Raw genomic sequence first — 26,818 nt, forward strand, 5'->3', positions numbered from 1 at the left:
ATAAGCCATAAATCCAGTGTCTATATCAGTGATTTTTAGTGTCTCGCAAAGTTATGCATTAAAGCTCCCAGGCTTGTCTTTTGAAAGCATTGTGCAGGTTTCCTTTGAGGATGAGGACTGATAGGTCAGATATAGAATGTTTCATGGGCCACCTGGAAGAATAATTTCTGGATTTATACACAACAAAAGCAATGATATACCTGAGATACATCAATGATATTTTCATCCTCTGAACAGACAACTTAAACTGCCTCAGATTTCCACCACCATCCCTCCATCAGACTCTCTGGAACACTCCCACAGTAGCAACAACTTCCTGGACACCACGATCAGCTTCAGCAACGGAATCCTACAGACAACTATATACAAGAAAGCCAGGATCACCACACCTACCTTCACAGAGCCAGCAATCACCCCAAGACACCCAGAAATCTGTTATATACAGCCAGGTGCTCAGATACCACAGACTATGCTCCAAGGAGAAAATCGAGGATATACACCTTAACACTCTCAAAAACACCTTCACCTTCATCAGAGAAGTAGATCGCATCATGGAACAGGCTACCCAGCTACCTCGTGAGATTCTGCTTCAATACAGAAATAAAACCCCCTGTGACCACAACCCTAGTTGTCATCTACCAACCCACACCAGAACCCCTATGGACTATCCTCAAACAACTACAACCAATACTCAAAGGAGACCCCACCCTGAAATAAATCTTTCCTGAGCTCCCTCTTCTGGCCTTCAAACAACCCCCCAACCCTCTCCCAGCTCACCATCAGAAGCAAGCTCTTCACAGACCAGGACACACAACTCAAAGCGGCAGCAGATGCCGTCAAATCAACAGATGCAAAACCTGCAGACATCTCTCCACGGCTACAATGATCAGAACCCCCCCACAACACACCATTCAAGATCTATGGTCCTACATGTGCCTATCACAACATGTGCTGTCCCTCACCCCATGCATTAAATGCTTCAACAACAACTATGTGGGTGAAACCAGACAATTACTATGTTCTCAAATGAACTCACACTGGAAAATAATAAAAAAGACAAAAATCACCGTATCACTTTGTGAAAAGTGTTCACCCATAGGTGATCTCTCTATCCTTAACCTCTCAGTCTTCATCCTCAAAGAAAATCTGCACAACATTGTCCAAAGACAAGCTTGGGGGCTTAAATTCATAACTTTGCTAGACACTAAAATTGATAGAGACACTGGATTTATGGCTTATTACAACAACCTACAACCCACCAACAACTCCCCCACACTGTTTGCCCCCCATGACTGGCAGGGTGTTAATGGGCCACTTCGCCTTGAATGGTCCCTTGAAATGTGTTGACTCCTTTTGCTGAACAAACTGTGACACTCAGCGTATATTTCCCAGACCTGAAGAATAACTTTGTGTAAGCTGTCTCTTTCACCAACAGAAATTGGTCCAATAAAAGATTGTACCTCACCCACCTTGTCTCTCTAAGATTCTGGGACTGACACGGCTACATCAACACTGTATACAACAGATGGCCTGAAGGACATGTATGGGTTATAGTTGGTCACAGTAGAATATTCAGAAGCACCCAACATTGGCCCAACTCTGCTCCCATTGCTGTCAATGGGAGTTTTACCATTGATTTGAATGGAAGCCAAACTAGGCCAATGCTGAGCACTTTTGAAAATCTTGTCCATGCTGGAAAGTGAAATAGCAGCCTTAACTGTGGACTTGCTACCATGACTCTGTCTTACATTCAGACTACCTCATTCACTGTAGAGGGAACTGTGTAGCACTCTGCACTTTTGAAAATCAGGCCAGTTATTAATCAGGCCAGATAAAGATTTAAGGGCCAAATTTTAGACAATCTTAGTCAAGGGAAGTTGGGTGCCTATCTACTTCTTTAGCTGCCTAAATATCTTTGTCAATCTGGCCTGCAGAGTCTAACTTTAGGCACCCATTTTTGAAAATTCTGGCCTCCATCTTTGGGAGCAGTGCATGATGCCCAAAGGTTTCTAAGCTCCAAATGCTGGTGCGACTTTCTGAATGCTGGTGTTCTGGACACTGGGATGAGCCAGGGGCGCCGAACTATTACCCACTGCAGTGCTTATGCTGTGAAGTTTAGATTTCAATTTCCTATTCCTGCAAAGATGCTGGTTTTTCAGATCCAGGGGTTTGGCTTTGGACGTTCTCTAGTGTAGAAAATTCCTGGATCAATCCTTCCCTCATTTGTGTCTGAAACATTTTTTACAACATGGCTCGTTCATCACACTGGCAATCTGGGGACAAGTGCTTACGAGAGCCCCATCACACCACTTCCTCAGCCACAGCTCAGACGCGTGGCGCACTATACCTCTCAGTGTTATTAACTATCATCATCATCATCATCATCAACTGAGTGCCTAGGAGTCCCAGACCCACCGGACCTTTTCATCCTTTTCATCAGTACATTACTCAGGGGTCTTTACCTCCTTAAAGGCGCAATCCTGCTCCCATTGAAGTCAATGGCAAAATCCCATTAGGAGCTGACTGGACAGCTAGTTAGGAACTCTGTCACTTCCTAAATATAAGTGATCTTTATAGAGTAAATGGCCCTTTCACTAATAAGGAACCTTCCTTATGCTCCATTTCTTGGCTAACCCCTTTCTGCTACTCAGCATTAGGTCTGATAAGCTTAGATTATTTTAAACACATGAATAGCTGTTTCCTTATAGCCAAACAAATCCTAGTTCCATTGCATTCAAGAGGAAAAACTTCCATTGACTTCAGCAGAGCCAGGATTTTAACCCTTATCCCTTGGTGAACCTAGCCTTTTCATCATAATTCCCCAGCCATTTGACGGAGCAGCTTCTAAAATCTGTTTACCTCCTCCCCTGAGGATGTGGTCTGGCTGCTCTGTCCTAAACCTCACCTGGGGAAATGCTTGCCTCTCAGGATCCAATCAGGGGCTCATCAGTTAAGCAAACCGAGAGCAGATTTGAAGTTTGCTAATCATGATTGCAAGCACTTTGTTAGAGCAAACATTGAAAGACAACCTGGTGCTTGCTACAAGAGCTTTTAAAGCAGTCTGAAAAGTAAAACGTGTTAAAAAGGAGATGGCTTTCCAGTGATGCAGACAGCACCTTGTCATGCAAGACTGACTCAAAAATGGAATTAAATCCTTAGAATATCGCCAGCTTAGAAAAAGGCAGCTAAACCCGTGGGGACAAGGGGGTGGTGGCAGATCCTCAGCTGGTACAAACTGAGAGCTCCATTGGGGAGCTTGACAACTAAACTTGCCCATAATGCCAATCCACGGCCTCCAGAGCTTGAAGCAAAATTGGCAAAACTGCTGACAGCAGGATTTTGTATGGCTTTGGTACAAAAACTTAAGAAAAGCCAACCAGGTGCCTGGCTCATTGGCACTCTGGCTGGCCTCAACTGAGTTTTGAGTTCGTAAAAAGGCAAGTTCCACCTGGGTTCCTATTTCACTTTGAAGATTTCACACCGGGTTGAATAATACATTTTTATCCAGCATGCCAGGAAAAATTCCTGTGCATGGGCGACAGAGGGTTAAGTGGCTCCCCGGTTAGTCTTTTCTTCTACTCAAGTCAAACAGGAAGGTTGAGCTTGGGGTGAAGTACTGGAATAGGACTCATGCAGCTTGAGCTCATTTCCTACCTCTGCCAGAGGCTTCATGGTAACACCTAGATCTCCATAGGCAGCCTCCCAGGGCACTCAGTGGCTTTCTGCATGGATGCGAAGCTCTGATCACATTGCAGGAGCAGGACCTTAACGTTTCTTTGCCCCATCTGAAAAAAAATGGGAAAAATAACCCTTCCTTTCTCCACTCTTGTCTGTATTGCCTATTTAATATGTAAACTCTTTGAGACAGGCATTGCCTCTGAGTCCCAGTCTACACCTAAAAACTTAGGTCGACCTAGCTACACTGATAAGGACATTGGAAAGTTTCATGCCTTGTGTGACATTAATTAGGTCAATCTAACCCCCAGTGCAAACACAGCTAAGTCAATGAGAGAATCCTTCTGTCGACCTAGCCACCGCCTCTCATGGAGCAGGATTTACTATAGCAATTGAAAAATCTGTAGTAAGGGCAAGTCTACACTACAAAATTAGGTCAACCTAAACTACATCAACGTACGCCACCACAGTAATTAAATCGTTTTTGCATGTCCACACTATACACTTCATGTCGGCAGTGCACATCCTTACCAAGAGCACTTACACCGATTTAACTGTCAGTGGGGGGCATTGTGGGATGACTTCTGAAAGGCAGCAACACCGTGTCTACAGTGACCCTGCATCAACCTAACCACATTGACCTAAGAACTGTGCCCCTCGTGGAGGTGGAGTTAAGTCGTTGAAATGGCTGAGTTACGTTGGTGGGAGATGCATTTTAGCACAGACACTTCCAGAGTTAGGTCAACGTACTTCTGTTGATCTAACTGTAGTGTAGACCAAGGCTAAGGGCTGGTCTACACTGGTGGCGGTAGTCGATGGGAGATATGCAAGCTACGTAATGTACTTACGGGAACATACCGCAGTGTCTTCATGGTGCTGCGTCGACGGGAAATGCCCTCCGTTTGACACAGCCTTACTCCTTTCAAGGAGGCGGACTAATGGTGCTCACCAGAGAGCCCATCTCCCATCGATCGCCATGTAGACAAGACCTAAGCATCTACACTACTATCATGTAGCTGCAGCTGTGTTACTTGTAGTGCAGACATATCCTTACTATGTATTACACAGGGCCAATCTCAGCGGGGAACTCTACATGCTACTGCAATACAGCTGAACAAATGTTAAACTTCAGTCAGTGAACCTGGATTTCAAATGTAGACAACCACATTTGTTTTGTTATCACAGCTCAATGTACAGTAGCTAGCTGTTCAGCTCAGAAGGGAGCAAGGCACATTCTGTATAAGAGGAAAGCATACCTGATGACAGCTGGCTGACGTGACTACAGTTCCTCAAGTAACAAAAATATTTTGTAAGTTTATTGATTATTGAGATCATGCAATGAGACTGGAGCTACACAAGATGATTTCAATTACATTCAAATAATTGCCATTTTGAGTGAACGTAAGCTTTTCTGGATAAAAAAAAAAAAAAGCAATAAAAGCTCAAGTGAGCCCCCATCTGAGATGTAAGCCTCCAAAGCTTTTTGAAAAAAAGAAAAAAAAAAAAAAAAAGACAAGGGGGAGGAGAGAAAAGGATGCATGAAAATGGAGGAGTGGTTTTCCCAAGCTGCTTTTTCTTACTGGGTGACCCATTCTCTGTCGGAATGCTGCCCTTGTGATCTGCACAGACTGTATTAGCAACACAGCAACAGCGCAAGAATGAGGAGCGTCCGCATCATCATTAAAATAATTGGCAAAGAGAGCTAAGCTCTGCAAGTAAATCACAAGCTTAGAAAGTGTGTTGAAACCTTACACTTTTGTAACATTTCCCTCCCCTGCCTCCTCCATGGCCCCCATGCATTTTAAAGATAGTGTATCTGTTAGCAAAGAGGGAGATGGAATAAAGCAATGCACGGCACATGACTTACATTTTACTGCTACCGTCCGAGTGTCAGTCCAAACAAGGGAACCCGATTGTGCTTTTTGACATGGCAGCTAGTTGCCCACAGTAATGTAATATGATGAGCTACAATATGCTGCAATCCAGGAAAGCAGTAACTGTGGCATGGGAAAGGAGGAAAAGAAATCTGCTAATAGGACTTCAGCCATCCTAAGTTAGGAGAGGAAGAGGCATCTTCCCCTACTGCAGCAGCAGCTTTCTGATAAAGTGTTGATCACTACAGCCGCTGGATGAAAGTCAAAGAAAGAGCTACAACAAGCTATTTCAGATGCTGAAAAAGGCCACCTTTGAACTCTGACACTAACCCAGCAGGTTCTGAGAGAGAAGAAAGAGTGCTTCTGCTTTGCTTACCCTAGAACACTCTACTTGGTCAGTAGACAGGGCCAGATCTAGAGCCCACTGAGATCAATGGGAAAGACTCCCAAACTCAGTGGTGTTTTTGGATCATGCCAACTAGTTTTCCGTGTGGGAGTCTATTCTTTGCTCAGTGAATTCGTAGCTCCAGTTAGCCCCCCTGAGATTAATGCATTGGTACTGATCATGCCATTTCCTTTTGAGAGAAGGAGGATAACTCCGGCCACAGTAGCATGCAGAGCTCCTTCCCGCTCCTCTCCTGGATGGGTAAGACTGTCAAGCTCTGGCAACCCCGCTAGTGCTCGATGCTGTGGGGATTCGAGGCAGCTAGTCAACCTCACAAGTAGGGAGGGACCTCACTGCCACTGAGGTCTGAGTCCCATGGGGGAAGAGAGGAAGGAAGCATCCTCCAGTGGTGCATGTTGAGAGTATGCTCCTCAAAGGTACAGCAACTCAAAATGTGGGATTGGGTCAAACCATGTCAGTCATCCCTTTCTTGGGCTGGTCTTGGATAAACAGCAGCGTACTGGGGAAAGGAGGAGCTGGCTAAAGTTAATGAAGAACAGACTAAATCTGCAGATGAAGGTCATCAAGTTTTTGTACATGGAAGGGCTTGGGGTTCTTTTTCAAGCTGAGGGCTGTGTGAGATGGATGGAGGTGGTTAGGCCAATATCCTGGACACAGGCAGCCTGGCTTTGATTCCCTGCTCTGTCACAAACTTTCTTTATGACCTTGTGTCACTCTCTTTCTCTGCCTCAGTTCTGCAGCTGTAAAAGCTTAAGATACCCCTTCCCTGACTTCAAGGGGTATTGTGAAGATGAATGCACTGCAGATCATAAGGTGCTCAGAGGCTGTGGGAATGGAGGCCATGTACATAGATTTTGCACTTTAAAACAGAGAAAATTTGAAAACTATAGGCAATGTTGAGCATTGACATAACCAAACCAATGCTTTCAGGCTCGCCCAATGATGTGCGGGTATAGCAAAGGATGGACTTAAATTTGTATCCTGCATGAAAAAACACAACCTTTTGTTAATGTTAACAGAAACAACAGCATGAGTAAGATATACATGCAGGGCACAACTGAAAGTCAACACACGCAAGTTCAAATGCAGAGAGAGAACTTCTCCTGGTGGATCCTGTATATTATTTAGCTATCCTCCACGACAGACAGACATTCTCTTCAAGCCGATATTTGCCCAGGAGGGACATAATCTTAGTGTTCAACAGAACGCATTGAAGGGGCAGAGAGGGAGGGTTGATTCTGGTTCTTCCATGTACTTTCCTTTCTTCCATTTCTTGTCCTGATGAGTCTACTCAGTCTCACTTTCCTGTCAATAGCCTATTATGTGCATTTCCCAACACATGTAAGTATATTATGGTGCCTAGAGGTCATCATCTTTCTGGGAAACACTGGGAGAGAGGGGGAAATAGGATGCAGCTGAGACTACACCGTTAGTATTCCTTGCCCCGTCTCGAGGCTTTGCTGCTATTGCTCTGTCTTTCTCTATGCATACCTTGGTGTATCACGTACAAGTCAATGGAACTTGAAGTTAAAATGTTACCCTTATCTTCCATTCAATTTACTGTGTCCAGCCCGTGTTGCAGATTGTACAGGTTCAACAAGGCATGGCTATCCTTGTCAGTAGCGCCCATACGGAGGTGTGACAGGGTGACTCATCAACTCACTCCAATTGGGCTTAGAAGATGCACCTAGGCCCTAGAGGGAGAGAGACCTAGTGAGTCAGGCTTGCCAGGGTTCAGGCTGGAAGGACAGGTGATAGAGGTCAGAGGGGGAGAGTCAGGAGATTGGCAGGTGAGAGCTACAAGAATCCAGGAGACTGAAGGAAGTTCCTGAAGGAAGCTGTAGGTAGTTCCTAGGGAAGGCTGAAGACAGGAGAGCAGCAAGATTTCCCCAAAGCCAGAGAGCCAGGGTTAGAGAAGGTTGAAGGCCAGAGAACAGCAGAGGGAGTTGCCTGCTGACTTCTAAACCAGAGAGCTGGAGCTAGGGAGAATGGGGGATGCTCCTCTGGTGAGGATGATCTCCAAGCAGAAAAGCCATGGGGGTTCCTGCTGGGAAGAGTGAGGTTGCCCTGTAGGTGGAAGAACTCATGTGGCTGTCCTGGCAGAGAGACAGATGAAGACTGACAGTGTCCAGGTGTGGCGGAAGATACCAGAATGCAGTATATGTTATGTCAATTGGCTAGAAGAGATGTGATTTAAAGGACTATATGCACTGGGGGTGATACATGGACTATGTTTGGGGACTTTTGTTATGGATTATCTGAACTATGTTTTTGCTCAGGAGGGGTATTCCTATGGCAAGTGAGAGTTAGTGGGGACTCAGGAGGGAAACTACGGCAGGCACGCCTGTGATGCCAGAGCCTGTTGCAGGAGGGCCTCCCAGGCAGGGTTGCACTATCATAGGATGGTTTAGTCTATGTAGTGTAGCTGATTGATACTACAATAGACTCATGAATCAAGATTTGGATCTTTACAAAAAGTTAGCATTTTTCACATCCAGCTACAAATTGGTTTGTTCAACACACTATAAATCCCTTTCTGCCTTACTGCAATGTAAGATTGGGGTGGAAAAATTTGAAAATCTTCTCTTTGCACGTGGTTTGGATAAACACATGCATGTGGACGCTTATCCAAAGCTTGTCAGAACAATTTCAGAAATCTTCAGTCAGCAGAACTGGGCTGGGTGCCTTGTGAGAACAGGCTTTTTAATGCCATTTCTAGTAGCCCTGTTTCCACTCCTGACCAGAAATACTAAGTCAGATTTTCAGCTGGTATAAATGGGCATAGCTCCACTGAAGACAATGGATCTGAAGTTGAGGAGCTGGTCCTGTTGGTAACGCCATTTGGCATAGTACTTTGGCACTTCTGGCTCTAGTCCCATGTAAAAATTGGAAATAAACCTCCCCCAAAACCACTTCTAAATTCTTGGTGAAAGTTCGGAGATTTTCATTTAATACAAACTGATTCACCCATCGCTTGTGCTGATATCAGCCTCCCACACAGGATAAAGTACAAAACTGGAACCCATCTTCGGATATTTGTTCATTTTGATTCTAGCATTAGGTGGTACAAAATACCAAAGAAATTATCAGGATTAAAGAGAGGAAAGAGGAAGAGTACGGAACCAGAGGGAATAGATGGGCTTCAAGTGGAATGGGAAATAGTCAAGTATGTAAATATCCCACTTATCCAACAAAAAGTGATAGTTGGAATATGCCAATTTTTTTGCATGACACTAACCTTTCTTTTTCAAAAACTCCTTGATTTTTGCCCATTTTCCAATAAAAGCCAGCCTCCTCCCCCCAACATTTAGAAAATCATGTACGTTTAAGTTTTTCATTAAAAAAAAAAACCAGGAAAATGTTGAACTGCTCTACCAACAAGCAAGAAAATGTAATTGTCGGTGCACGATGGGTATCTAGGCCAAGCACCTTGTTACAGAAGGTCCATGAATTCCCACCTGTGCCTCTTTCTGTCATTCTCTCTCCATGGCTGCAGGATGAAGACAGCTTCTCTGCTGGTCTTTACTGAACTCAAAACAAGCAGCAGTTTCTCGCTGTCGGTCAAGAAAAACAAAGCACTTGTGGGTAAGTGCATCCATTGTTTTATAAAGCCTTTATGTACTGGTGAGTATATATGGGCACGGGACCCTTATAAAGTTTGTGAACAATATCAACCTGGGGCGGGGTGGGGGTGCAAGTGCTTTGGAGGATAGATTAAAATTCAAAAGGATTTGGACAAACTGGGGGAATGGTCTGAAATAAATAGGATGAAATTCAATAAGGACAAATGCAAAGTACTCCACTTAGGAAGGAACAAACAGTTGCATGCATACAAAATGGAAAATGACTGCCTAGGAAGGAGTGCTGCAGAAAGGGATCTGGAGGTCATAGTGGATCACAAGATAAATATAAGTCAATAGTGTAAAAAAAAAAAAAAAAAGCAAACGTCAGTCTGGGAGGTATTAGCAGAAGTGTTGTAAGCAAGACACGAGAAGTAATTCTTCTATTATATGCCGTGCTGATTGGACCTCAACTGAGTATTGTGTCCAGTTCTGGGAACCACATTTCAGGAAAGATGTGGACAAATTGGAGAAAGTCCAGAGAAGAGCAACAAAAAATGATTCAAGGTCTAGAAAACATGACCAATGGAAAAAAGATTGAAAAAAATGGGTTTGTTTAGTCTGGAAAAAGAGAAGACTGAGAGGGGACATGATAACAGTTTTCAGGTATATAGGGTTGTTACAAGGAGGAGGGAGAAAAATTATTTTCATTAACCGCCGAGGATAGGACAAGAAGCAACGGGCTTAAATTGCAGCAAGGGAGGTTTAGGTTGGACATTAAGAAAAACTTCCCAACTGTCAGTGTAGTTAAAAGCTGGAATAAATTGCTTAGGAGGTTGTGGGATCTCCATCACTTTTAAGAGCCCGATGGATCTGGTCTGGGGATGGGATAAATTGTGTAATGGTGGATTTATTGCATTTTCATAAAAGGATATTCAGATGAAGCTTTCAAACTCTGTGGGAATTTGTTATATAAAATATGGCAGTTAATTTACTTCAAGATGTACCAATGAGAACACAGATACACACAAATGCTGATGTCCCTCACCTTCAATCACTGTACAGCCTGGGTTCAGTTGCCCAGCAACTGTCCAGTCTAACTGAACTCAGAACTTAGTCAGGGTTTGGGGGTTGTCTGTTGTATACGTCACACTATAACAATACCCAACAGTGAAATATGGACAGATGGCAAAATATAGGTAGTGTTAAGAACAAAGTACCAGTAATGAGAAGGGCCTGGGTACGGGGGCAGCTGGTATATCTAGAAGGGGGTATGCAATAAGAAAAGTTTCGGAACCTCTGGTCTAGATAATATTTAGTCCTGCCTTGAGTGCAGGGGACTGGACTAGAAGACCTCTGGAGGTCCCTTCCAGCCCTACAATTCTATGAATACTCAGCTCCAGCCACAGTGACTTTTGGTCTATCTACTGGAACAAAAATTTACAGTCTCTGTCCCTTGATTTCCTGTGTACTGGCAGTTTTGGGCTCTTTCTTACATTCCTGCCACCAATCACTTCTCTGTCTCCTGTCAACTCCCTCTGTACCTACCAGCTCCCATAGGCTGATATGCAGCAAATCATGACCCACAGGATCAAAATCAGTGAAAGATCACTCCAAATTAACAGTGAGGCCCTTCCTCCTCTCCCAAGGGCTGAGCCTGCAGCCCCTGCCACACTCCTAAGCATTGTGACCCAAAAACCGAGGAGTCCCATGAGAAAGTATGTGTCAGGTCTGGGCTGCATGCAGCCAGTGTGAGCTAGTCAATTACCATGTCGCAGACAGGAGACATAGCGAAGTCTGGGTCAAGCCAGGTCAGGATACTAGGAAGTCAGGGGCAGGCAGCAGGTTACAGGCAGCAGACAAGTAGCAGAGCCAGGAAAAAACGGGGGTCAGGAGCCAGAGTCTAAGGTTCACAGGAAAGGTCAGTCTGGAGCAGAAGCAAGTAGGCATACAACATCATTGTGCAGACAGCTCCCCAGCCTGGCTTCCTGGTTTATATACTGACGTGGGCCAATCAGTAGGCTGCAGAGAGCTGCCACTCAGGCCCTGCTGGATGGGAGTCTGTAGTGTCTAGCTTCACAGGGACCCCAGCAGAAATCCAGGCTGAGTTCCTGCTGGTGGTGCAGAAGCATCGGCATCCCAATCCCTTAACAATCCCAGGTTCTAGTCCTGCTGGTGCTTACAGCAGGAGGCAGTAATAGGGCTATCCTTGTGTATTATCTTCTACCACAGCAGGTTGTGCTGTGACCTTATCAGTTTAGTCTTTCCCCCAGCATCAAAAGAACATAATTCATGCCACCCTGAAATAAGCTAGGAGACTTTGGATTCTCTAAAATGAAGTTTCGTCCTTGCTTAAAGAGAGACTGAACTGATGAAAGTATCCATAAGTTGTGGCCATCTTTCCAATGACTGGGGCTCCTAAGATCTATGGTAAGACAAATAATTACATAAACTACAAATAAATCAAATAATAATAGTCTGCCTGAGGAATGTTCAGTGTATCAAGCCACTGATTTTTTTTTTTGCACCAAAACAAATCAATATTGTTTTTAATTAATGTATATATCACACTCTGATTGGTAAGCTTTTCCACAGTCTTGCAGAATGGACAATGAGTTAGAGAATAATATAGAAAAGTTTCCAGGCAGCTGTATGTAAGATACAATGTATTGTACTGAAAACAACAAGGAAAAATGTATAAATCATTATTTGTCCTGCTGTAGCACTAAGAAGGCTCTGCTCAAGATAAGGACCCTATCGTTGTCCTCAGCATCATTGAAACCGAGTAAGATACAGCCTCTTCCCTAAAGAGACAAGACAGACTCAGGGTGAGAGAACTGGAGGGAATTGAGGCACAGAGAGATTAAGTGACTTACCCAAGGTCACACAGGAAGACTGTTGCTCCGCTGAGAATTGAACCAACTCTTCTGAGTTCAACTCCAGTGTCTTAACCACAAACTCAAAAATCCCAATTATTTGTTGGTTAAAATGTAACCTGGTATATAATCAGCCTCTACTTCACCCGAGATAGCTTAAACTCACATTCTTTTAGTTTACTATCTCAAGTGTTGCCTTTCCTCTATATTATCTTCCAGTTTAGCTGTGTAAATAGAACCTGTATGAGAGACTAATTGTTCTGCCATTGGTTGTAAAGATTTGAATCTCAAATAACAATACCAGCTCTTGCAGTAGCTCATACATACCTCTTTCAGGTTTAGGTGCCGTCATTTTACAAAGACTCCACTATTGCGGCACTTGCTATTTCTGTTGCTATATATAAGTTTTTCCAGATGTTTTGGTGTATTTATTGGAAACGATCCATTGTTCTCCTGGAACTGTGGTTCCTTGTAATATAAATGTGGGGGGCTAGATCATCAGCAGGTGTAAATCAGCATAGCTCCATTGGCTATACTGATCTACACCAGTTAAGGATCTGCCCCATGAACTTCAACTCCCTCCAGAATAGCAGCCTCAGTGATACTGCCTAGGAAAAGAAGAGTTGTGAACTATCGGAGATAGGCTGCACACCAAACAGTTCTCTTTACAGATCTTTAAAGCCCAAGGTAGAAAATTTGCTACTAGTTATCCTGTGGTTCATATAGGGCCAGCCTACAATTGTCCCATAATGTCATATCTTGTACGTCTCTTGCATTTGCAACACTACTCTCCACTGAAACATTTAGTCCACCCATGGAGCAGCAGGAACATATGAATTCTCTTTTGAAGTCCACATGAAACTCGCAAGCGGCTACCTCCCAAGACTGTTACACTTTAGTACACCTTAGTACAAAGCTTGAATTCCCTGTATCAAGCCAATCTCCAGGCCATGAAGCAGCCAAAGAGAGGCATGCCCTATCCCAGACCCTGTTTCTATAAATGCCATCACTGACTTGAGCATGAGAGGAAATCTGTATTGTTGTAAAAAACAGGACAAATGTGAGGCCTGTTGGTTCTTCCTCACAACACATGGAACTGCTGCAATTTCCTGCATTTCAGAAAACGGATCTGATGCAAAATCTATGATGTATTTGTAGGTCTCCCTCTCCACCACGTAGTCCTTCCTGCCTGACAGAGTTGCACAAAGAAGCCAGAACAGGATCAAGTCCAGAAACTCCAAATTAGCCAGGCCACGTAACAGTCTAAGGCTCTTAGTGGACAGTTCCTTCTGCCTGGGTTAGATGTGATTTCTAACGAGGATGTCCATGGTTTCTTGGTCTACCACCACCTACAGTTCCAGGGCTGATCATCCTGGCTTCTTACAGCTAATGGTCTACAGTGCTGTTAACATCAGGCTTTATCAATAGACTGAGGAGTGAGGGGAGACTGCCAACTGCTCTGAAACATGCAGAGATCTTCTCTCTCCTCCTCCTCTGACTCAAGACATCATCCTATGATGTTGGGGCACTTGCCATTCACCACTCTGCCACAAATCTCTTTAAGGAATATGATTGAATAGCATTTCTTCTTCAGGTGCACTTCAACGCCACTCATGTCTTTGCTGGCTTCTAATCCGGGCTCAACTCTTGTTTTGTGTTTGCAGCCATGCTTGTCAGGGTCACGAATGATTCTTGCTAGCTTCAAAGTTGTCCATTTTGGACAAGTCTCTTGCCAGCTAAAACTGATCATGGTTTGGTGTGCAGGCAACTTATGGATTGGCTTGTGAGAGGCAGTGTCATCTAGTGGGTAGGACATTGCACTGGGACTCAAGATAGCTGGAGTCTATTCCTGGCTCTGCCACTGATCTGTTATGTTATGACCTAAAGCAAGTTGCTTCCTCTCTCTATGCTTCTGTTTTCCCTCCCACATGCTGTCTTTTTAGATTTTAAGCAACTTGGGGCATGGACTGTCTCAATATATGTTTGTACAGTGCCTAGCACAATGGGGCCTGGACCTCCACTGGAGCTTTTATATTTTGCTAAAATACAAATAAGCAATGATGGATTTAGTATTTGGAATGACCCTCTTGTGTTCTCTAGTCATATCCAGAAGACAGTCAGTTGTTGGTGATGGGAAAATTGTGTGTCTTCACTGGGTGATCTGAAATGTGTCCTTCAAGGTTCCAGCCTAACTTCCATGGTTTCTTGGGAAAACTGTTTGAACTTAAAATTCAAAGTAGGACATGGTGGGGGGGGGGGCAGGGGAGTGAGGCAGAAGAGTGTGGATGCCATCCCATGTTAGCTGCAAATGAAGAAGACATTCATATGAAACAAAACTGCCAAGTTCCATGCAATTCAAGATGGAACCATAGTCAAGGCTAGCATCCTCATCAGCCAGATTCAAACCTGGCTCTGTAAGATGGTTTAAAAATTACTATGATGTATGCAGACAATGCCACACATCTTCATACAGAGCTAAACTGCTTAATGTGATATAATATTGGGTGTACAGACAGGGTTAACTCATTGGCACTGTTTATTTTATTATAGGAGCTGAATGAGTATTAAAACTCAAAGCTTTGCAGAGCTGCTAAAGGAATATTTTACTACCTGCACAACTGTAGCATAGTAAGAAGTCCTGCGTGGGCACCAGGCGGGGACAGTGGTGTATACTTAACTAAAATCAAGTATCAGTATTCTAGGACCCAGCTCACACCTGATGAAAGAGCCATTCTAAATTATTTACTGCACATCATACTTCAGGTTTTAATTTCAATATATTGCGATACATACAATGCATAATTTAGAAGTGGGACAAATTACAATGCTTTTGCTTATCCACCTCTCCCCCCCCCCCCCCCCCCCCCCCGCCCTTTCAGCTGTAATTTCCACTGTTTGGTTTAGAGTCTAATTCCTCTTGAAGATTTGCTGTTCATTTTTTTCTCTAATGCTTTTCTCACACACATTTTACTTTCCAATGCTGCAAATCTCTTCTGGCTTGAATCATTTATCAGCCCATCTCCTTTCAATGTGTTACTGAAACACAGTTTGGCTAAGAGGATCAAATATGCTTGCTGGAGGTTAGCCCAAGAGGCTTTGCTTTCTTTGTCTCTGTTATCCAGGGATCTGCAGCAGCGTGGTAGCTTATTCTCCTCCATTAAACTAGTTTTTATGTGTCAAAATTCCTTTTGATGGAATTACATCTTATTTTACCTTTTAATTGCTCCTTTTCCCTTTCTCGTTTTCGTTAGACTTTGAGGATCCTGGAAGTTTAACTTATGTTTTAACATGTTAACTAACACATCTGAACTAACGTGACTGTAAATTCTAGCACAAAATCATAGAGAATTAGGGTTGGAAGGGACCTTAGGAGGCCATTTCGTCTATGTTGTTCTTAGTTCTTAAGAACAACATGGACTAGATGTTGTTAACTCAAGGTCATCTCGTCCATGTTCTTAGAAATGTTGTTCTTGGTCACGTTTAAGCCTCCCCTACAGCCTAGGGTTAAATGAGACTAGCAACAAAAGTGTGTATGCTGCCTATGCTACAATCACACTTTACATCTGCATTAAGTAGCAAATGTGAAAACACAACTACAAACAAGTGTAGACATACACTGAGGTGCAACTCTGGGGAGTCCCCCCATAAATGCTGCTCTGCTTGAAGCCAGATTGTGAGCTCCTGGTGAGCGGCTAGTTGCACCAGTTACTCCACTGGCTTCATAATAGTTAGTTCCACTGACTTCATATACATGCCCAGGCAAATAACTGTTCACCTCTATCAGGTTTAGAAGCTGGCCTTTGAGCATTCAGAATAGTTGATGATTTTTAAAAATCCATTACAAATGCAGATTTGGATCTGTGTGCTGCAATGTCTATACAGTTATTGGCCCACTAGCATTTTCTCCTAATGTGTCAGCCTTTGTTTACCATCATATGCTGTGGCCCTCCTAAATGGTGTAGTGATACTATGTTCTGCTACATGTTGCTACAGTCATGTTACACCCCAGAGTTTGCTGCATCTCAGTGAAAGGTAAAGGGATCCTTCTCTGAGATTACTTTGGGATGAAAAGCACCGGGTCTGGATATATGGTCTGTGGGTTCCCGATTTACCAGGGCAAATTTACCAGTGGGAAATCAAGTGGTGAATATTCTCCCTATTCTGTCCCATTAATGGAAGAGGCACATCATTTTCTACAGCTAGGCTTGTGTAGGTTTGCACTAGAAAAGGAATAGAGACTCAAGGATTCGTTTCTGTTGCTTGTGTTTCAAGGCTAGCTTTGAAGACTTCTATAGACATGTGAGATATTTAATTACACAAAAGATTAATTTGACCTTGGTACTGAGGCAGTTCTAATCTCCCTGAAACAAGCCATTTACATGTGATATTTGTATTTTATATGGCTCCTTTCCTCTGCAGGACTGGCAAAGCATTTTACGAAGCATGCAGGAGACTGCTAATGTTCTGCCCACTATGTACCGCAATAAATGTCAGCCACTATTCTTTTTCATGTCCAGCTCTCACAGTCATTGCCACGAGTGGTTCAGGGTAGTGGCTCTCAACCTTTCCAGATGACTGTACCCCTTTCAGGAGTCTGATTTGTCTTGCATACCCCCAAGTTTCACCTCACCTAAAAACTACTTGCTTGCAAAATCAGACAAAAATACAAAAATGTCCCTGCACACTATTATTGAAAAATTGCTTACTTTCTCAGTTTTACCATATAACTATAAAATGAATCAACTGGAACATAAACATTGTACTTACATTTCAGTGTATAGTACATAGAGCAGTATAAACAAGTCATTGTCTGTATAAAATTTTAGTTTGTATTGACTTCACTAGTGCTTTTTATGCAGCTTATTGTAAAACGAGGCAAATATCTAAGTGACTTGATGTATCCCCTGGAAGACCTCTACATACCCCCAGGCGTACGTGTACCCCTGCTTGAGAATCACTGGTTCAGGGGACTAGACAAAATATGCACGTGGATATCCATTCATCTTCAATTAAATCTGAGTTTGTAATTTGAGCTAATCTCGAACAGGAATTCAGTCCAATGCAAAGTCACACACTCATCCCCGAGTGCATGACACACACTCAGAAATGTGACATAGTGCTAGGGATCTCACAGTGCTTCTTTCTAGAATGTTGTTGCTAATGAGTGCAACCCAGACAAGGTTTCAGTCAATGGGGTAACTCAGCAGAAGCTTCTGGCTTGTCTCTCTGATCAAGCATTAACTTGAGTTTCATATTAAAGAATCACAGGACTGGGAGGGACCACGAGAGGTCTTCTCATCCAGTTCTCTGCACACAAACCAGGACCAAGCATTATCTAAACCATCTGACAGGTGTTTGTCTAACCTGCTCTTTAAAATCTCCCATGACGGAGATTCCACAACCTTCTTAGGCAATTTATTCCAGTGCTTAACCACCCTGACAGTTAGGAAGTTTTTCCCAATGTCCAATATAAACCACCCTTGCAGCAGTTTAAGCCCATTGCTTCTTGTCCTAGCCTCAGAGGTTAAGAACAATTTTTCTCCCTCCTCCTTGTAACAGTCTTTTATGTACTTGAAAACTGTTATGTCCCCTCTCAATCTTCTCATCTCCAGGCTAAACTAACCCAGTTTTTTCAGTCTTCACTCATAGATAATGCTTTCTAGACCTTTAATTATTTTTGTTGCTCTTCTCTGGACTTTCTCCAATTTGCCCACCTCTTTCCTGAAATGCCAGTTTAACATTCAGTCTTACCTAACTTTGTTCCTGCTAATTAAGGCATCACCTAGTGTTTTGTTTTGGTCTTATGCTCTTTAGTACTGGCCTCTATGTACTTCTGTTCTATTTTTGGGTACTAGAGTACACATTTTCATTATTACACTCATGAGACTCAATGATTTTTTACTGTTATCTGAGGCTATTTATTGATTGATTTATTGATTGATTTTCAGCTTGGAAAAGTGATGACTAAGGGGGGGATGTGACAGAGGTCTATAAAATCATGAATGGTATGGAGAAAGTGAATAGGGTTTTCCCACTTCACATAACACAGGAACTATTTATTGAATCAGGACATTGCTGTAGGATTCAGGATGCTTGCATTCTAGTCCCAGCTCTGCCACTAGCCTTCTGCATGACCTTGGGCAAGTCATTTTGTAACCTGCCAGTGAGTGTCTGTGCCCCTGTTATATGGGCAACAAAATGGCAGATGAAATTCAATGTTGATAAATGCAAAATAGTGTACACTGGAAAACATAATCCTAACTATGCATATAAAACAATGGGGGTCTGAATTAGCTGTTACCACTCAAGAAACAGATCTTGGAGTCATTGTGGCTAGTTCTCTGAAAATATCCACTCAATGTGCTGTGGCAGTGAAAAAAGCTAACAGAATGTTGGGAATCATTAGGAAAGGGATAGATAATAAAACAGAAAATATCATATTGCCTCTTTATAAATCCATGATATGCCCACATCTTGAATTCTGTGTGCAGATCTGGTCGCCCCATCTCAAAAAAGATATACTGGAATTGGAAAAGGTACAGAAAAGGGCAACTAAAATGATTAGGGGTATGGAAAAGCTTCCATATGAGGAGAGATTAATAAGACTGGGACTTTTCAGCTTGGAAAAGTGACGATTAAGGGGGGATGTGATAGAGGTCTATAAAATCATGAATGATATGGGGAAAGTGAATAGGGTTTTCCCACTTCACATAACACAAGAACTAGGGGGTCACCACATGAAATGACTAGGCATCAGGTTTAAAATGAACAAGAGGAAGTATTTCTTCACACAACGCACAGTCACCCTATGGAACTCCTTGTCAGAGGATGTTGTGAAGGCCAAGATTATAACAAGGTTCAAAAAAGAACTAGAGAAGTTCATGGAGGATAGGTCCATCAATGGTTATTAGCCAAGATAGGGAGGAATTGCAATTTGAGGCTGGGAATGGGAGACTGCATGGATCACTTGATGATTACCTGTTCTATTCATTCCCTCTGAAGCACTTGGCATTAGCCACTGTCGGAAGACAGGACACTGGGCTAGATGGACCATTGTCTGACCTAATATGGCTGTTCTTATGTTTTTAGATGTCCCATGATGCATCATGGTCTCCCCTCTTTTCAGCACACCAGGGCAGTCAGATGGCAGTGCTGCAGCATGAGTGGTATTTCACCATAAAAATATTTCCGTTTCAGGCATTTATTTTTTTAACAAAATCAAAATTTTCAAAATTCAGTTTTCCTCCAAACACAGTTTAAGAGAAGTTTTTTGTCCAGCCCTATTTGTTTTACACTTTGAATTTAGTTAATATGAATTATTTCCTTTCCCTACTGAAACCCCCCCCATTACTTTCTACTTCTTGAATAGCCTTTGAACAAAGTTTGAATCTTGATTTGGATTCTTTTTGTTAATTTTAGTGCATGCAATTTTGCTAGAGGCTGGATTTTTTCTTGCGGGCAACTTTCACTATCTGAAGTACTTGTGTGTGAGAGTCAAGTACTGAGCATAGGACACAATTAGTGCTCACAGCTTTGCTTCGCTTCCCCCACCCCCAGGTATTAATACTTTCCTCTTTAGTTTAATGGGACTTGACCTTGTCACAATAACATCAGTGCAAGTCTGTGAAAACAATGTTATGACATCAAAGCCAAAACAGAGGAATGTTACCGCATCCCAATTGAAGATGATATTATAGGGTCATGTTACAGTAGCATAATAACATCAATGAGACTCTATGGAAATCATCATGGATACAAAGACAAATCAAGTGGGAAACTTTAGAAGAGGTTATCTTTAAACACCAAGAAAACTTGAATTAGATTCTCAGCTGCTGTAAGGTGATGTAGTGCCACTGACTTCAATGACTACATTGATGTCGTGGGGTAAGTACATTCTGTCACCCCCTGCGATGGAGGCACTCAGACCCCACGGTCAAGCTTGTCAGGCTGTCCTCACCCTCAGGATTGTGTGGCCTAGCGGCCAGAGGCAGTACAATGGCCCCAGCCTTAAGGGCAGTGGAGGCCAATGGCTAGAGACAATAGACAGTCTTTGGAGTAATGTGGCCTAATGGCCAGAGTGCAATGGGCCCCCGCTTAGCGGTGGGTGACAGCTGGAGTAGGGGGACCCAACCCCACCTTACTCCACCAGGTCCTGACCCAGGGCCCTGTCAGAGACAAATGAGTGCCACTGAGTCAGCAGGGATCTGGCTGAAACACATTGAATCTTCACGGGCCAATAGGTAGCCCTCGAGGCCCCCTGGGCCACTTCCTACCCTGATTCCTGAAGCCACAGCTTGGGTGTCATTGGGGTCTCTGGATCCTTGCACAGGTGTAGCAACCTGCAAATTTGGCCTCCACAGGGCATCAACAGGCTTCTCTGGCTCCCGGGCTAGGCCTCCACCACATGTCCTTCTTCCTCAGTGTCCAGCCCCAACTGAGCTGAGCTGTTTCCTTTTATACTAGCATGCACAGCGAGGGTGGAGGGGCAGGACTTCCTCCGCCCATAGTGGAGGGTTAACCCCTTCCTGCCCAATATGGGGTAAGTACACCTCGTCACAAGTGACTTACACCATCTGGGAACCTGGTTGAGAAAATCTGTCCGAATCAAATACTGTCTGGTTTAAGGCTCAATAAATTCATCATCATCATGTCCAGGCATTTCCCTCTACAGCTCAGATATTAACAAGGCCACCTATCATTTTCATTAATGGATACGGGCTCTCAGTCCCTCCAGCCACTCTCCAGTATAAACAGCCACACTTAATTTAAGGCTGGTTGCTTTATTCATTGGATGCCCTGCTGGAACAGCCTCGTTTGTGAAATCACTAATCCCTTCAGCGACCACCTCCCATGTTGGGGAAATTCCTGTTGACTCCTCCTATTTCCAGAAGGCAGCTTCAAAGACTTAAAAGCACTGGTTTACAAAGGGGGTTTTCTAGCATAAACAGATCTAAGTCAAACCCTCTTTGTGGCCTCTCCATGTCTCAGCCTGTCTTCACCCCACATCATTATATGTGGATTTCACCTCTAACCTCAAATGGGCTGGTTCCGCAGTAAAACCAGCCTGAGGAATAAGAGTGGTGGAGATGGGCGGGGAATGGAAAAGAAATGCTGAAGCAGACCAAATAACTTTGTTAGAGATGAAGATAGCTATCTGCAGTGGTTCTGGGATCTAAAAATTCCACCTTGAGCCCTCTTGTAGCTACAAACCCCCTCTCTTTTACTCGTTTATCTGTGATTTCCATTTCATGTATCTGACGAAGTGGGTTGCAGCCCACGAAAGCTTATGCCCACAGAAATGGGTTAGTTTTTAAGGTGCTCCAGGACTCTTGTTGTTTTTGCTGTATACAGACTAACACGGCTACCCCTCTGGATATTTTGAGTTTGTGACTCACATTCTAAACATTAACTTCTATTTTTCTAGTAGTGTTGGGGGTTTTGACTTTGACTGTATCTCTGGTTGATATTAAGCCTCTCTGGTCAAATCATTTTTATAGCCATTAGCTACCTAAACCACACCGAATAGGAACTAGCACTGCAGAACAGTAACTTGGCACAATATTATTGAGAATTATTCTTTTGCCTGAACCTTTGCCTTTTATTCACATTGCTACATTAAAGTTAAACATGCTGCAAATATGTTACAAAGGGAGAGCAATCAGAACTGTGGATTTTGGAAGCAACCACTATGATGGAAACCAGGCTGGATTCTCCCCTCATGCACACCGGAGTTAAATAGGAGAAAATCCCATCAAGTCACTGGAGTTACATCATTTAAAAAATATGATGTGAGAGGGAAGTCAGGCCCAAAGTGTGTGCACTTATATGTTACTTGGAAAGAGCTATGCTACATTTAGCAACACACACACACACACACACACAGCTTAGTCCTTTTTAAAGCAATATATACACACAATACCAATTGTCTTCTCTTTGTAAGATATTTGCAACATGTTTTATCTATCTTACATATACAAAACCTACTTTAAAAGAACATTAAGGTTGCAAAGTCAAGCACTCAAAAGTTAGGCAATGCTAGACTCAAGGTTGCCTGTGCAACCTTTGTTCAGCTGCTCCGTCCGTATGCATTATGATACAGTCTTTCATGATGTGATCACACACTATTTTTTTCCACAACTGATGAAAATCTTGAGTGAGTTCATCTCTTCTTACAGTATGATTTAGTGATGTTTTCCTACGCGATCTCATCTTGCACTGGAAAATTAAACCAAAGTTTACTGGTAAGCAGCAATGAGTTCACGAGCACATTCAGCTGGCACTCTTGCTGAAGACAATGCCATCAAGTTTTGGAGAGTTTGTTTTTGAAACTAGTGGTGGCATTCAATAGCGCATTAGACAGTTTTTTTCTGAAAATCTCAGGTGTACCTTGCTGAGTGTGGCATGGACAGGATTCTCTGTTGTTCTCCAGATTTTCAGCTTTCATTTTAAATCAGAATTTATGTCTCCAGCTGTTATGGTTAGGAAGAAAACCTTCAAAACTTGAAGCATGTATAATTGATGTGGCCATATCTGCCTGAGTTTGCAAAGTGCCTGGAACTGTAGCTCTGATGTATGAACTGCCCCACAGAGATGGGTCAAAGGTTCAGCTAGCCCTGAACTGTGTTCATGCTACATGCTTTACTAATACAGGGCTAGACTGTGACCTGTGTTGGAGGGGTACATTGTTATATTTAAGCAGAGGGGCAGGTGCACACTGCTACATCCCTTGATGGAGTGCAGCTTACTTTCCTCACACAGCCAGCTCTGCTTCTTCTCCATTCTCACTTTGGGGCACCATGCACCCTGGTGGAGTAGCTAGAAGCAGTCCTTATGCTTCTGTTAGTGTTGGAACTACAATTATGTCCATTCTTTCCACAAGTGGATGATGAGATTTATACTTTCCCTGCCCTGCCCTCCCCTCCCCCACACACAGTGCATCCACGTAAAGGCTAGGCAAAACCTGGCCTATATGAGGCCCTTACATTTTAATTCCACGATATGTTCAGATTAATACTTACAGAGAGTGGTTATCACTGAGGAAATGATTAGGGGATTGATAAGCTGGGAATGATTTATGCATGCAGGATTTTCGGTCTCTCACCAGTTCATTCGAACTTGTGCTAAGGCACAATTCCAGTTCTGCATGTGCTGATTTATGTCTCATCTGGCCTTTCTCAAACAAAGGCCGCTGCATAACTGCAACTTCCCTGTTTAGCTGTCTGCTTTTCACTGTCTTGCTCAACACGTAGCTTAAATGCCTGCCGGGCGAAAAGAAAGAAAGTCTGTTCAACAGCAGGTGTGTGATTTCAGTATTACTGATAATTATATTATGGTAGTATCTAGACGTCCCAGCTGAGATCAAGGCCCTATTGCGCTAGGTGCTATACAGAGAAGACTGGAGGGGATTGATGTAAATTTGCCAGTTTCCTGGTATGCTGAGATGTACTGTGCATGTTTCAGCTTCTTTCCCCAGTTGTCTTAAAACGCTAGTTGTCTAATTAGCTATAGCTAGCCTTTGACCTGCCTTTCACAGATACACTCAGTGTCGTCTCTCTGTTGTCTTCCTCTTCTGTATTCACCAAAGCGGGGGAGTGTTTAAAAAAGCCTTTGTGAGCTACCTGCTCCCATTGTGCTTCCTGAATGACCCAACTTTGTTTAGAGTAGATGTCTCAGCAAATGCTGTACGCCCCATTTGTATTTGCCTGCCCTTAACACCATCACTCCACACTTGGGAGACTATCCCTTAGTTACCCTCACCAAGAGCGCTGGCCTCAATTATTAACTACATTTAGCAGGGACATTATTAAACCTGATTCTCTCCTCCCAGTTGAACTATCGTGTGTCTCTCTTTAACTTGGCAGGAACCTTTTTCTCACCCCATGCCCTTCCTATTACCCTTTATTATGCCCTGATGCCTTCTGAACAACCCCGGCCATAGACGAGATTACCGGTTCTCCAGAGGAAAAGTGAAAGTGGAGCCCATTTGTGGTGATTTCTCCCAATCAGCTTCTAAACATCTTTCCTATTCTTTCTGTATCATCAGCCTCTCACGAGCAGTTCTGATCATTAATAGGCCTCTCTGCTCATAGGAAATTGGTAGATAAGAGCACCGCCTGGTATTGTAGAAGCACAGCTTCTCTTTACCTGTGGAAAATGATTGCTATTGTCTATTACAACTAAAAGGGAAGTTGACGTCAAGAACAAAGTACTAATAAGCGTATATTTTTATGGCGTCTTTTATCCCAAACACAAACTGGCATGCCCTTCATTCACTAAAACATAATGCAAATCGTCAGCGATGTCTATCTTTCTCCCCGTGGCAAATTGAGCATGGAGCATGCTGATGACATCCGCAGCTAGAAAGCACGGGGCAATCAGCTGTATTCCTCCCAAGCTTTGCTCAGCACAGGAACAACTCTGTGCCTCCTTGTATTCTGGGCATGACCTCCGTTGTATGATACAGCAACCTTGGGGCAGCTTTGATTTACAATCTGCTGCAATGGCCCCCCCTACAGGCCATTCCAGCAGCTGAGCCTAGTCAGAGTGCAGCCCCTTCCAGCCATGCTTGCCCACTCCCAGGAACATCTCCTAAACTGGTGGCTGCTGCGTAGAGATGTCCTGGCTGCCTTGTACTGCCTAGGGAACTCCCTTGTATATCATCCGAAAATATTACACCCTGGAAACTGCCCTACATTCGGGGGGTATGGAACAGCTTCCATACGAGAAGAGATTAAAAAGGCTAGCACTGTTCGTCTTAGGAAGGAACAGCTAAGGGGAGATATGATAGAAGTCTATAAAATCATGAATGGTATAGAGAAAGTGAATAGGGAGATGTTATTTCCCCCTTCACATAACACAAGAATGAGGAGTCACCTGATTAAATTAAGAGGCAGCTGGTTTATAACAAACAAAAGGAAGCACTGCCCATAATGCACAGCTGACCTGCGGAACTCGTTGCCATGGGATGCTGTGAAGGCCAAAATTATAAATAGGTTAAAAAAAATTAGATATGTTCATGGAGGATAAATCCATCTTCCCAAATGGTCAGGTACATCATCCCATGCTCTGGGTGGCCCTAAACCTTCAACTGCCAGAAGCTGGGCTGGACAACAGGAGATGGATCGTTAGAAATTGCCCTGTTTGTATCATTCCCTCTCAAGCACCTGGCACCGGCTACTGTCAGAAGACAGGACACTGGGCTAGATGGACCATTGCTCTGACCCAGTACGGCCGTTCTTATGTCTTTACGGTGTATATTCCCTCAGGGCTGGATTTGACAGATATACAGACAGCCTAAACCCATGGAATTAGCATAAAGGGACAGCTGCAGAATGCAGAAATTGGTCTAGCATGTGTTCCCATCATCTACAGAATTAAAAGGTAATTTATTCTGTGGTAGCTCTTGCAGCTGTAAACCTCTGATCAAAGCTTTTAGAGGGAGTTCCAGCCATTAGCTAAAAACACCTTATGCCCTTATTCACAGCCTTACTCAAATGAGTAGCCACACTGAAGTCAAAGAGATTGCATTCAGGAATAAGGATTGTTTTTTCACAGGAAACTTCCAAAAATGTTTGGTTATTTTTTTCAAAATTTCCCATGAAAATGTTTCATTTTTTCCAATTAACAAAACAATTGGTTTTCCAAAAACAAATCCCAATTTTGTTTTTTTTTTACTGGAAACCTTTTTTTTTTTTTTTTTGGGGGGGGGGGGGGGGGGGGAGTTTCTGTTTTTTTCCAGCAACAAAAAAATTGAAAATTTCAGTCAAAATGAAACTTTTCCATGAACGTTTTCAGTTTGTTTAAAACCTGTGTGTCACCCCCCAAAAAAGTGTTGCAATGGAAAAATTTCAACCAGTTCCAGTGCCAAATCCTGCACAACGTAGAAAGATGCTCTGTGTGTCTCCTGAGTAGCATTGCATAGGCTGGAGAGGAATCCCAGGCGGGGAGCTGTGAGAGAAGTCACAGATGCTATGCTCATTACTACATGATTCTAGTATGATGTCCTACTGCAACTTGCACAGCTTCACTTACTGCCAGTGAAAGAGTAGTTTACTCAGCAGTGATCACTGATGAAAGGAAACCAGGAGCTCTCTACCATTTTCTCTGCTCCTAGTACTAAAACTCAGTCCTCACCCTTGTATTCCTTACCACAACCACTACCAGTGCCTTGTCACCCTAGCATCTCCTAAGCCAGTTCTGTATTGTCACCCCCATCTGCCTCTCTCCCTCCGATCCTGACTCATGTGGGCGAAGCTTATTTTTCTAATTCAGCTGCAGCTCTTGCTATTTGTTTATACAGCGCCTAGCACAATGAGACGTGGATGTCAATTGCAGCCCCCTTAAGGGCTGCTGTACTGCCAATAATGCGTAGCAAGAATTACCTGGAGAGAGCTCTGCTGTTTATGAAACCTACTCCTTGATTCATGC

General features: G+C 43.3%; 1 long non-coding RNA gene across 3 annotated transcripts; it reads right to left on the reverse strand.

The window, feature by feature from the left end:
• Nucleotides 1-3,036: 3,036 nt before the first annotated feature.
• Nucleotides 3,037-20,928, reverse strand: LOC137164093 (uncharacterized). 3 transcript variants are annotated; one of them, XR_010922935.1, is made up of 4 exons: nucleotides 20,665-20,917; nucleotides 11,284-11,418; nucleotides 9,414-9,509; nucleotides 3,037-3,785 (listed from the first exon to the last, which is right to left on the reverse strand). It is a non-coding gene; the product is annotated as an uncharacterized lncRNA (long non-coding RNA). The 3 variants fall into 3 exon arrangements; XR_010922933.1 differs by lacking the exon at nucleotides 11,284-11,418 and having other exon boundaries at nucleotides 20,665-20,830; XR_010922934.1 differs by lacking the exons at nucleotides 9,414-9,509; nucleotides 11,284-11,418 and having other exon boundaries at nucleotides 3,486-3,785; nucleotides 20,665-20,928.
• Nucleotides 20,929-26,818: the final 5,890 nt, after the last annotated feature.

This window comes from Emydura macquarii, unplaced genomic scaffold (genome assembly GCF_026122565.2).
Source record: "Emydura macquarii macquarii isolate MOO-44397 ecotype Brisbane River unplaced genomic scaffold, CSIRO-AGI_Emac_v2 contig_2676, whole genome shotgun sequence".
NCBI lineage: Eukaryota > Metazoa > Chordata > Testudines > Chelidae > Emydura > Emydura macquarii.